This window comes from Corticium candelabrum, chromosome 13 (assembly GCF_963422355.1).
Source record: "Corticium candelabrum chromosome 13, ooCorCand1.1, whole genome shotgun sequence".
Taxonomy (NCBI): domain Eukaryota; kingdom Metazoa; phylum Porifera; class Homoscleromorpha; order Homosclerophorida; family Plakinidae; genus Corticium; species Corticium candelabrum.
In genome coordinates, this window is record NC_085097.1 from 7339069 (window position 1) to 7349068 (window position 10000).

The 10000-nt window shown below is 43.6% G+C and overlaps 1 protein-coding gene across 2 annotated transcripts in view; it reads right to left on the bottom strand.

Annotated features, from left to right (window-relative positions):
• Nucleotides 1–2375, bottom strand: part of LOC134188870 (nischarin-like) — a 9578-nt gene extending 7203 nt beyond the window's left edge. Inside the window, exon 1 of one of the 2 annotated variants that reach the window (XM_062657078.1) lies at nucleotides 2270–2375. The gene's annotated coding sequence lies outside the window, so the exon portion shown is untranslated. Of the gene's footprint in view, nucleotides 1–549; nucleotides 659–2269 lie in introns of those variants that run through there. The other variant, XM_062657079.1, reaches the window with a different exon arrangement.
• Nucleotides 2376–10000: the final 7625 nt, after the last annotated feature.

Genomic DNA, 10000 nt, shown 5'->3' on the forward strand with positions numbered 1-10000 from the left:
CTGTTGGAACCCTTTCCAACATTATTATGTTTGACATTAAATTAATACATAACTAGGAATTTGCACTAACGTTGGATGCACATTGGCTAGTAAACACACCAATCTACAGTATTGTACTTGGCATTCTTTTTATGTACTACTATGAGTATTCAATATTTTATAGAAACTTTCAACTAATTGTATAGCTATTACCAAACAAAAATGTGGTTTGTGTGGTTTTCTAATGTTAATTAATGTGATTATGTGGTTTGTCATCACATCCACATCCTGGCAATCCATCCAATAAGACATGAGCATTCTTTGAGTGTTCCTTAATTCTCTATATGACTCAGTGCCACTATTGATTTGCTGAGAACAGTACGTACATTGGTAACTCTCAAGGAAAAAACCCACAGCCCACGTGCTTTCCTATGGGCTAGCTGTGCTAATTTTTGGAATGCACCTGATAAACTTTGTTATTGTAGCGCTTCAATAGCATGTGGCATCATTCAACACCTACATTTCAGAACAGGACATGTAGAAACTTTTGTCTGAACAAAACTTTCTTACTAGCACTAGGAGACGTATGAGCACCTGGATGTACCTCAGGTCCTGGTAGTTCTTTTCATAGAAAGACACTCAGGCAGCTTGCTGCGGAAAAAGCTGTTTGTCTTGCAACTTCCTACGCCCGCCGTTTGCAAAGATCTGCATAATAGTTTTCATTTGTCTCAATAATTCAAGATGGTCACATTCTTCGTTTTCCTTTGAACAGCATAGAAAAGGATCTAGTTAGGCAGTTGCCGTCACCTTCACCTACGATTGGCTGTGGATTTCATGTTTTATTCGGAAGAAGCTGCTGCGCAATGGCATCTCGTCGATGATAGAGCTGTTCAATTGGATCTGTTGGTGAAGCATATCTAGGAAGAATAGAATCCTATAGAAGTGACCACGATTGTTTGAAAAATTATACGTGCCTGCATGTTTTTAGTTGGGTTTGTCTGGAGCTGATGGCAGACACCAATCAGATCGGTACAGGCAGTAGAGTCCACAAAAAAGAATAGCGACGACTCGCAATAGATTGCTAGGTGATACGTTGTTACAGAATATGTACGAAGGTGCTAAGTAGACGGCAAACGTCGCAGGGTGCCACTAAATAGACCTAGAAGGCGGCAACATATGTTCGCATCCAGAAGCCGCTGCCACTAAAGACTAGTAGAAACTACCAAATATTTCTAGTCGTCAAATTGCCGACCACACCATTCGTTTAGTCACCAACCATCTAGAAGTGGTCGTCATATGGCAACTTGGCAACCGGATTTTTCGAACCCTACACACACGCGCGCGCGCACACACACACACACACACACACACACACACCACACACACACACACACACACACACACACACACACCCACACCCACACACACACACACACACACACACACACACACACCCACACACCCACCCACACACACACACACACACACACACACACACACACACACACACACACACACACACACACACACACACAAGGGTGTACCTAGGCCAGTTCAAAGCATGCCCAGCAAACTACCCAAATGATGGCTGTGTCCAGTTGTTTGGATGCCAAGGGCAGCTGTGAGTGCACAGTCTCAGAATACCAAAAACTAATTTCAAGTTCCATATCTTAGTAACTGTGTAATGAAGTGTCATCCATGCAGTCAAGACACAAAAGACAGATATTTGGAGAAAAACAATAGAAACAAACTTTAGATAAACATTCAGAGAACTCAGTTTTCCCAACTTTGGGTCTTCTTCCATTCACACAACTTTAGATTTGGTCGTCACTCAAAGCATTATTTGTCACAACACAAGTTGGTGGCTCACATAACAATGACACCTTTGATGACAACGACACAGACATAATATTATCTGATGAGGTAGATGACTATTAATTGTATTGATCTGAAAAATTCACTGTATAATTATGGTATATTGGTGAGCATGCAGGTTCAAAGTTATTTCCAACTGCACTCGTAAATTTCTAGGCTTTTTCCTACTTTAAAATTCAATTTAAAAATTAGGTACCAGTATAAGACTGAACTTGAGAAATGAGAATGGGCAAGGCCACATCTTAACTTAATTAAGCTTGTCACAGCAGGGAACCACATAAATCAAGAGACCAAATACACCTCTGCACACATGTTGCAAACAATACAGACAAACACTACTCTCAATACACATTACTTTAATTCATTCAATAGATGCATTGTTTACTATTACACACACATACAGTGATGTACTCACCCCCTGATGTTCATCCAGTCAATGATGGAATAAATGAGAGCAAGAGAAACATGAGAAACAGTGTGAGACAACACAACACCAACACTCAACTGTCACACACTCACCGAGTCCTGTGATATAAGAGAAAAGACACTAGTTAGTTAAACAGTCACTCTCATGTCACACTACACTAACACACATAACACATCACCAATTCCTCTACTATCCTCATGCACTTACCAATTCATCACATTTCACAATAATTACTTGTTGTAATTGTACAAAAACACTTTCACATCTATTCCTCAAACATGCCAAGTCTCCACTCCAACATCCTATAATCTCACCATTAGTTTCACATAGAAGCACAGGCTATCCTCGCGTAACTAAAATTTACAAGTACTCACTAACCTGCACTAAAGCCTACTAGTAGCTACATGTAGACTGACGACCGAACGTACAAGCAGCAGCAGTCGTAGATTGTAAGAAATCACGGTTTGACAATAAAAGCGAATCTGCCTATAACTACCGCACCAAGCAGTAAACGTTAGATATCTACAAATATTTGCACGTTACCCGGTAGCCGCCTTCAGCCAATACTTCAATCTTCCCAATCTTCAAGTGGAGACACGCCCTAGTTTCCGTTTCAGCCCATGCGCATGTGCAAAGGAATGTCCGCATAATACTATATGATGAATCATTATCCTTATCAGACCTACCGTTAACCATACTAAACTCAAAACTCAAAACTTCAGCTTTGAAGCAGCAAGCCAATTTGAAACTTTTCAAAATAAAGTCAATTGGAAATTTAATTAATTTTTAATCACCTCATCCGGTATGGCAGTGCGCTGCTTTGTACATCAGCGCTATTTATGTAATAGTAGACTCTAGTCCAGCAAGAGAGCAAAGCAGTAGAATAAGCAATTACCATAGGAAGGTCTAATCAGGTAATCAACAAATCATAGCAACCAACCATAAATTAAGACAAACAAAACACATTGATATCTGTTCGTTAAACATGCCATCTTCTCACACCCTTTATTAACAATCTCATTTCTTGCAAGCCACATTTGTGATGCAGTAACCATGCACCAAATTTCATTAGTCGCTGAATTGATAGTTGTTCTGAATTCAAAACAACGAAACAGTAAAAAGATATGCAACACACGTACGAGCATGCGCACAAGTACGCATGCACACACCTAAACACACACACACACACACACACACACACACACACACACACACACACACACACACACACACACACACACACCTAAAAAATCCTAAATGTCAGGAGCTGCCTCTCAGAGGTCACGCCACCAGCTGTTAAGCTGGGCCCTGTGCGCTACTCAGGGAACTCTGGGCCTGCACTAGCAAACTCCTGGAGCTGGGCCAGGCAATCGCTGGAGCACCGACTTGTGAAGCCAACTGTGGTGTGAGCACCCGAAGTCTCACCAGGACCCCAGTGGCTGATGTAACGTCACAGCCGATGGCCACTTAGGACCCCAGTCAATGACCAGGTACTCATTTATACTCCTGAGTCGAGAGAAGCAAATGTGTGTTAGTTTCTTGCTTAAGGAAATTGTGCCATAGCTCACCATCACTGTGACTTGAACTTGCGACCCTTCAAGGTCCCGGATGTCAACACTCCATAAGATGACTCTCTAACCAACTGAGCTATCACACACACACACACACACACACACACACACGCACGCACGCACGCACGCACGCACGCACGCACGCACGCACGCACGCACGCACGCACGCACGCACGCACGCACGCACGCACGCACGCACGCACGCACGCACGCACGCACGCGCAAACAGGGGAGTACATGGGCCAATTCGCAGCGTACCCAGGAACTGCCCCAACTGATAGGCGTGCCAGTTGTTTGAATGCCTAGGGCAGCTGTGTGAGTGCACAGTCTCAGAAAAGTAAAACTAATTTCTAGTTCCATATCTTAGTAACTGTGTAATGAAATGTCGTGCATGCAGTCAAGACACACAAAACAGATTCTTGGAGAAAAACAAACTCTAAGTGAACGTTCAGAGAACTCAGTTTGCCAAGTTTAAGACCTTCTTCCATCCACAAGACTTTAGACTTGGTCGTCACTCAGAGCATTATTTGTCATAAAACGGGTTGGTGGCTCACATAGCAATGACATTTCGATTACAACGATGCAAACATATCTGAAGAGGCAGATGACTATTAATTGCCTTGATTTGAAAAATTCACTGTATAACTATGGCATGCTAGTGAGCATGCAGGTTTCAAGGTCATTTTCAGTGGCACTCGTAAATGGATCTCTAGGCATTTTGCCCTTTAAAATTCAATAAATTAGGTACGAGTATACGACTGAACATGAGAATGAGAATGGGCAAGGCTAGCCTCGTCCCCAGACTCTCTCGCACTAATCTTGTCCGGTGCCCGTGCGACAATTCCAGGCGTGAGAGTCTGGAATCATCCCGCCTACTTCCTGCCATATCTCCTTACTAAATGCTCACTAAGCGTCACCCCCAACTTCATCAACTGTCACCCCAAATGTCATCAAGTGTCCTGTAACTTCAAAATCAGATTAGCGTTAGTCTAATCCAATAAACGCACCACAGTGGATGCTATGACCATTGTTTGGTGTTTGTGGCATATCCAACACTTGCAGACAACTGAAGCATGTTGAAAAGGTAAGTCTATGGAGTGTTGGTGACGGCTTTCATGTAAGCTTGTAGTGTGAGATCTACAATTGGCTGAGTGATGACCTTCTACGTAGTTCACACATGGCCATTAGTGTTTGCATGCAGACTAGACTCTGTAGCAAAAAGCGCGCAATGGCGAGGGAAGGGGTTGATCTTGACATGAAACTACGGTCTGGAGAATCAACTTGAAGCTTCCAGGGCTATTCTTTTGCAAAAAGACGTATTTGTTTTCATACTTGAAGATTTCTCGAACGGTAGACGGTAGTTTCATGTCAAGATGAACCCCATCCCTTGCCATTGCGCGCTTTTTGCTACAGAGTCTAGTCTGCGAGCAAACGCTAATGGCCGCGTGTAAACTACGTAGAAGGTCATCACTCCGCCAATTGTAGATCTCAGACTACAAGCCTACACAAAAACCATCACCAACACTCCATAGTCTTTACCTTTTCAATATGCTTCAGTTGTCTGCAAGTGCTGGATATGCCACAAACACCAAACAACGGTCATAGCATCCCGTGTGATATGTTTATTGGATTAGACTAATGCTAATTTGATTTTGAAGTTACGCGACACTTGATGACATTCGAGGTGACAGTTGATGACGTTGGAGGTGACACTTATACCCCATTCCCATGAGCTCTCCTAACCGGGCCAGCGCGGGCTGGCACGGGTCAGCGCTGAATGAAATCGTCGTGTGAATGCGGTCTGAGCCGGGCCAAGCCGTGCTGGCCTGGCCCACCACAACTTGCTGTGCCAGCACCGGTTGGCCCGGGTCAGCGCGGCTTCAAATCGTCGTGTGACTGCGGGCCAAGCCAGGCTGACGGCCACGCATGCTCACTAGATACGAAAATGGCGTGGTCAGAGCACAAACCTTGTATATACCTCATTGAACTTGTTTGAACACACCTCTAAATGTAGTAATCAATCTCCTATTGTCACATCGGGTGGGATAGCGCTATTATCTAAAGAGGTGTTCTTGACTGTTACAACCCTTCCATTTCTCTTAAGTAACTACACCTACTTCCGAACTCGGTTTGATCAGAACTTGATCCAGACCTTCTCCCATTTCTTTTGGGAGACGATCTGGAACTTCGAGGCGACATTGAACTGTGGGGTGAGGACAGCATCCAAGTTCAAATTGATGTCTGTGCTAGAAACAGGGAAGTTTACGTCAAAGTAGCGGAACAAACAACATAGCTAGCGTGAGCACCAAGAAACATGCCTACTATCTCGGCTGGCTCGCTTTTCTCTACACGTCGTGCGAACAAGAGCTGGCTCGCTTTACTAGCCCGGGCTGGCTTGGCCCAGTTTGGAACTGTGCTCGTTTGAATGGGGTATTAGTGAGCATTTAGTAAGGAGATATGGCAGGAAGTTGGCGGGATGATCCCAGACTCTCTCATGCCTGGAATTGTCATACGGGCACCGGAAAAGACTAGCACAAGAGAGTCTGGGGACGAGGCTAGGCAAGGTCACATCTTAACTTAACTAAGCTTGTCACAGCCAGAAACCACCTAAATCATGAGACCAAATACACCTCTACACACATGTTGCAGACAACACAGACAAACACTACTCTCAATACACATTACTTTAATTCATTCAATAGATGCATTGTTTACTATTACACACACATACAGTCATGTACTCACCTAATGATGTTCATCCAGTGAATGATGGAATAAATGAGAGCAAGAGAAACATGAGAAACAGTGTGAGACAACACAACACCAACACTCAACTGTCACACACTCACCGGGTTCTGCGACATAAGAGGAAAGACACTAGATAGTTAAACAGTCACTCTCATGTCACACTACACTAACACACAAGATACATCACCAATTCCTCTACTATCCTCATGCACTTATCACATTTCACAATAATTAATTGTTGTAATTGTACAAAAACACTTTCACATCTATTCCTCAAACATGCCAAGTCTCCACTCCAACATCCTATAATCTCACCATTAGTTTCACATAGAAGCACATGCTATCCTCGCGTAACTAAAATTTAGAAGTACTCACTAGCCTGCACTAAAGCCTACTAGTAGCTACATGTAGACTGACGACTGAACGTAAAAACAGCAGCAGTCGTAGATTGTAAGAAATCACGGTTTGCCAATAAAAGCAAATCTGCCCATAACTACCGCACCAAGCAGTAAATGTTAGATATCTACAAATATTTGCACGTTACCCAGCTGCTGTCTTGAGCCATTACTCCAATCTTCTCAATTCTTCAAGTGGAGACACGCCCTAGTTTCTGTTTCGGCCAATGCGCATGTGCAAAAGAAATTGCCAGTGGCACGTGCTGCTACATACCTACTATGTAATAGTAGACTCTAGTCCAGCAAGAGAGCAAAGCAGTAGAATAAGTAATTACCATAGGAAGGTCTAATCAGGTAATCAACAAATCATAGCAACCAACCATAAATTAAATGCCAAAACACAGTAGTAAGAAAGACATTTTTAAAGTGCCTACATTGTTCAGCATTATAACAACCAAATACCAACTTCAAGTATAAAATTGTCCGTTTTTGAACTCCAGTAAGTTTGACATAGTTACGGTTATGGTTAGGAAGGTATACAATATACAATCAGCCATCCAGTCGAAATGTCAGATTATAAACAAAGGTAAAGCCATACTTCCTGGAAGGAACACAAACTAGACGAATTGAAATGAATGAAACAGTCATCAACCATCACACATCTTGTTCACAACGAACAATTGATTTGGTACACAACTCTGTTTTTGATTATTTGCAGTATACATCGATGTATTGAACATGACAACCAGACTCAGATATCTATACCCATGCAACAAAAAGCACACGACACTCACTCACACTACCACATATCAAGCTGCAAAGAGTGAACAAAGCGATTAGAATCGTCAGCGCTTGAGACATTCTGAGGAGACAAATGACTCGTTGTGACCCGGATGTGGCAGCCAGCCCCTCACCTTTCTGGTTGGCACATTCATAGACTCGCACACAGTCCTCTCCTCATGCTCGCTCCACGTGTTTTAGCATGTGCATTTTGTTCCACTGACTAGTGGGAGATGATAATATCCGCATGTACAGCAAAGTTTTCGCTTCCGTTTCCACTGCACGTGCTGCTGGACTTTGGTCTTGTTCTAGGCGAGTTCTTGCCATACGTCTAACCTGTGACAGCAAGTGAACTCGCCTAGAACAAGAACAAAGTCCAGCAGCAGAAATGAAAGCAAAAACTTCTCTGTACATGCAAATATTAAATATTAAATATTAAATATTAAAAGACCGTGATGTCACTCCAAAACAATTCTTATTTAGACAAAATATTTATTGCTGAGTGCTAAGACAATCACATAAATCTGTCAATTAAAAACGAGTAATTATCTCTACCTCTATGCATCGTGACGATCTATTGTGTGTGCATGTGCTGACCCGATTGACTGCAAGACCTACATGCATCGTCACTCATCTAGTCAACATGTGCTCAAATTGCTCCACTCTTTCTCATCTCATAACCCTCTCCCTCACTCAGATTTTCACCCCAAAGAGACGACAATTCACTCAGCGAATCGTGTCCTCCCTGATTCAAATCATTGATATCAATATGGTAACGAGGGACTGCCACACTGTGTGGAGATGCAGTCGATGACCATGTTCTCAACTCATTTCCTTCCTCTGGTGTGGACGTGTCCTCGATGATCAGAGGCCAAACTATAAGACGTTGATGGAGAATGAAGTGTTGATGATGATCGAGTGTTATGCTCACACTCAACCCCCAACGTCTCATCATCACTCAAGTCACGTGACACGCATGAATCCGTCATGACGTCACGTCCATTCATTTCCCTCTTCTCTAGTAAAGTCAGTGCAGCCGTCGATCGTTTTGTCTATCTGTTTTCGACCGTTTGAGACGACAGTTTGACACTCGCTGTTGGTTGTTGAACGTTGTGTGTTGCACACGAAGTCGGGACAGATAACGAGCGAGAGTGATGGGATCTGGATGATGTTGTGTTTGAGATGAGATGATGTGGAGGAGAGACAGATGTGCGACAAAGGATTTTCGACGCGTCTCTTCGTGACATCTTGTTGCCGTCTAAAGTTAACTGGACAAACAACATACAACGAGTTTGTCGCGTCAACAGCTTTTGAAGTGCAGTACCAGATGCTGAAGGTGTATCTGGCCGGCATCAAACACCATCATCAACTTGCAGGTCTGCCAGACCCCATAGAAACTTTCATCCGCCTTCCCCTCGTGCTCTGAGGCATCAGACTACGGCGGACTTCGGCTACCTCCTAAACTGCGGCTTCCAATCACTATCAAAATCATGGGTAAACTAAAATGTGCTCTTCGAGAACAGCTTGACTTATCAACAGACGACCGTCAGATGTATTGGGCTACATTTACCACTGCCTTCTTCGGCTTTCTTTGGTGCTCGGAATATACAGCTCCAAGTCCCAGCGATTTCGACAAGGACCGAATGCTTTTACGCTCCGATCTTACAATCGACGGCAACAGGTCAGCTGCACATCAAGAAGTCTAAGACGGACCCGTTCCGCTTGGGCGTAGACCTGTTTCTTAGCCCATCACACCATTCAGTCTGTCCGGTAAAAGCGTTGGAAAAATACATGGCCCGTTCCAGATCTAGAGCATCGGATACCGTATTCACCCGTAATAACGCCCATACCGAAATAACGCCCATGCCCGTATATACGCCCATGTGCAACAGGTCAGAACTTTCAGCCCGAAAAAACGCCCATGCCCAACTGTACGTCCATGCCCAAGTGTAAGCCCAGAATATGCATGCGCAGACAAAGCAAAATGGGTCCGCAGAACATTCGTCTCCTTCTGTGTGCGTTGATGAGCTGGTGTCAATGTTGAGTGAGAGTGCTTGCCGCTAGACTCATGTCTTCGTTGCAATTACCGCCCCTGATGCTCTTGACGGGCTTCAGTCCGACCACATGTGTATAGTGTTTAGTTTCTGCTTGTATGTTGACGCTGAATGGATACCAGTACCTTAGATTTTGTAAATGGATAATTGCAAGCATTTGTGGTATTTCTG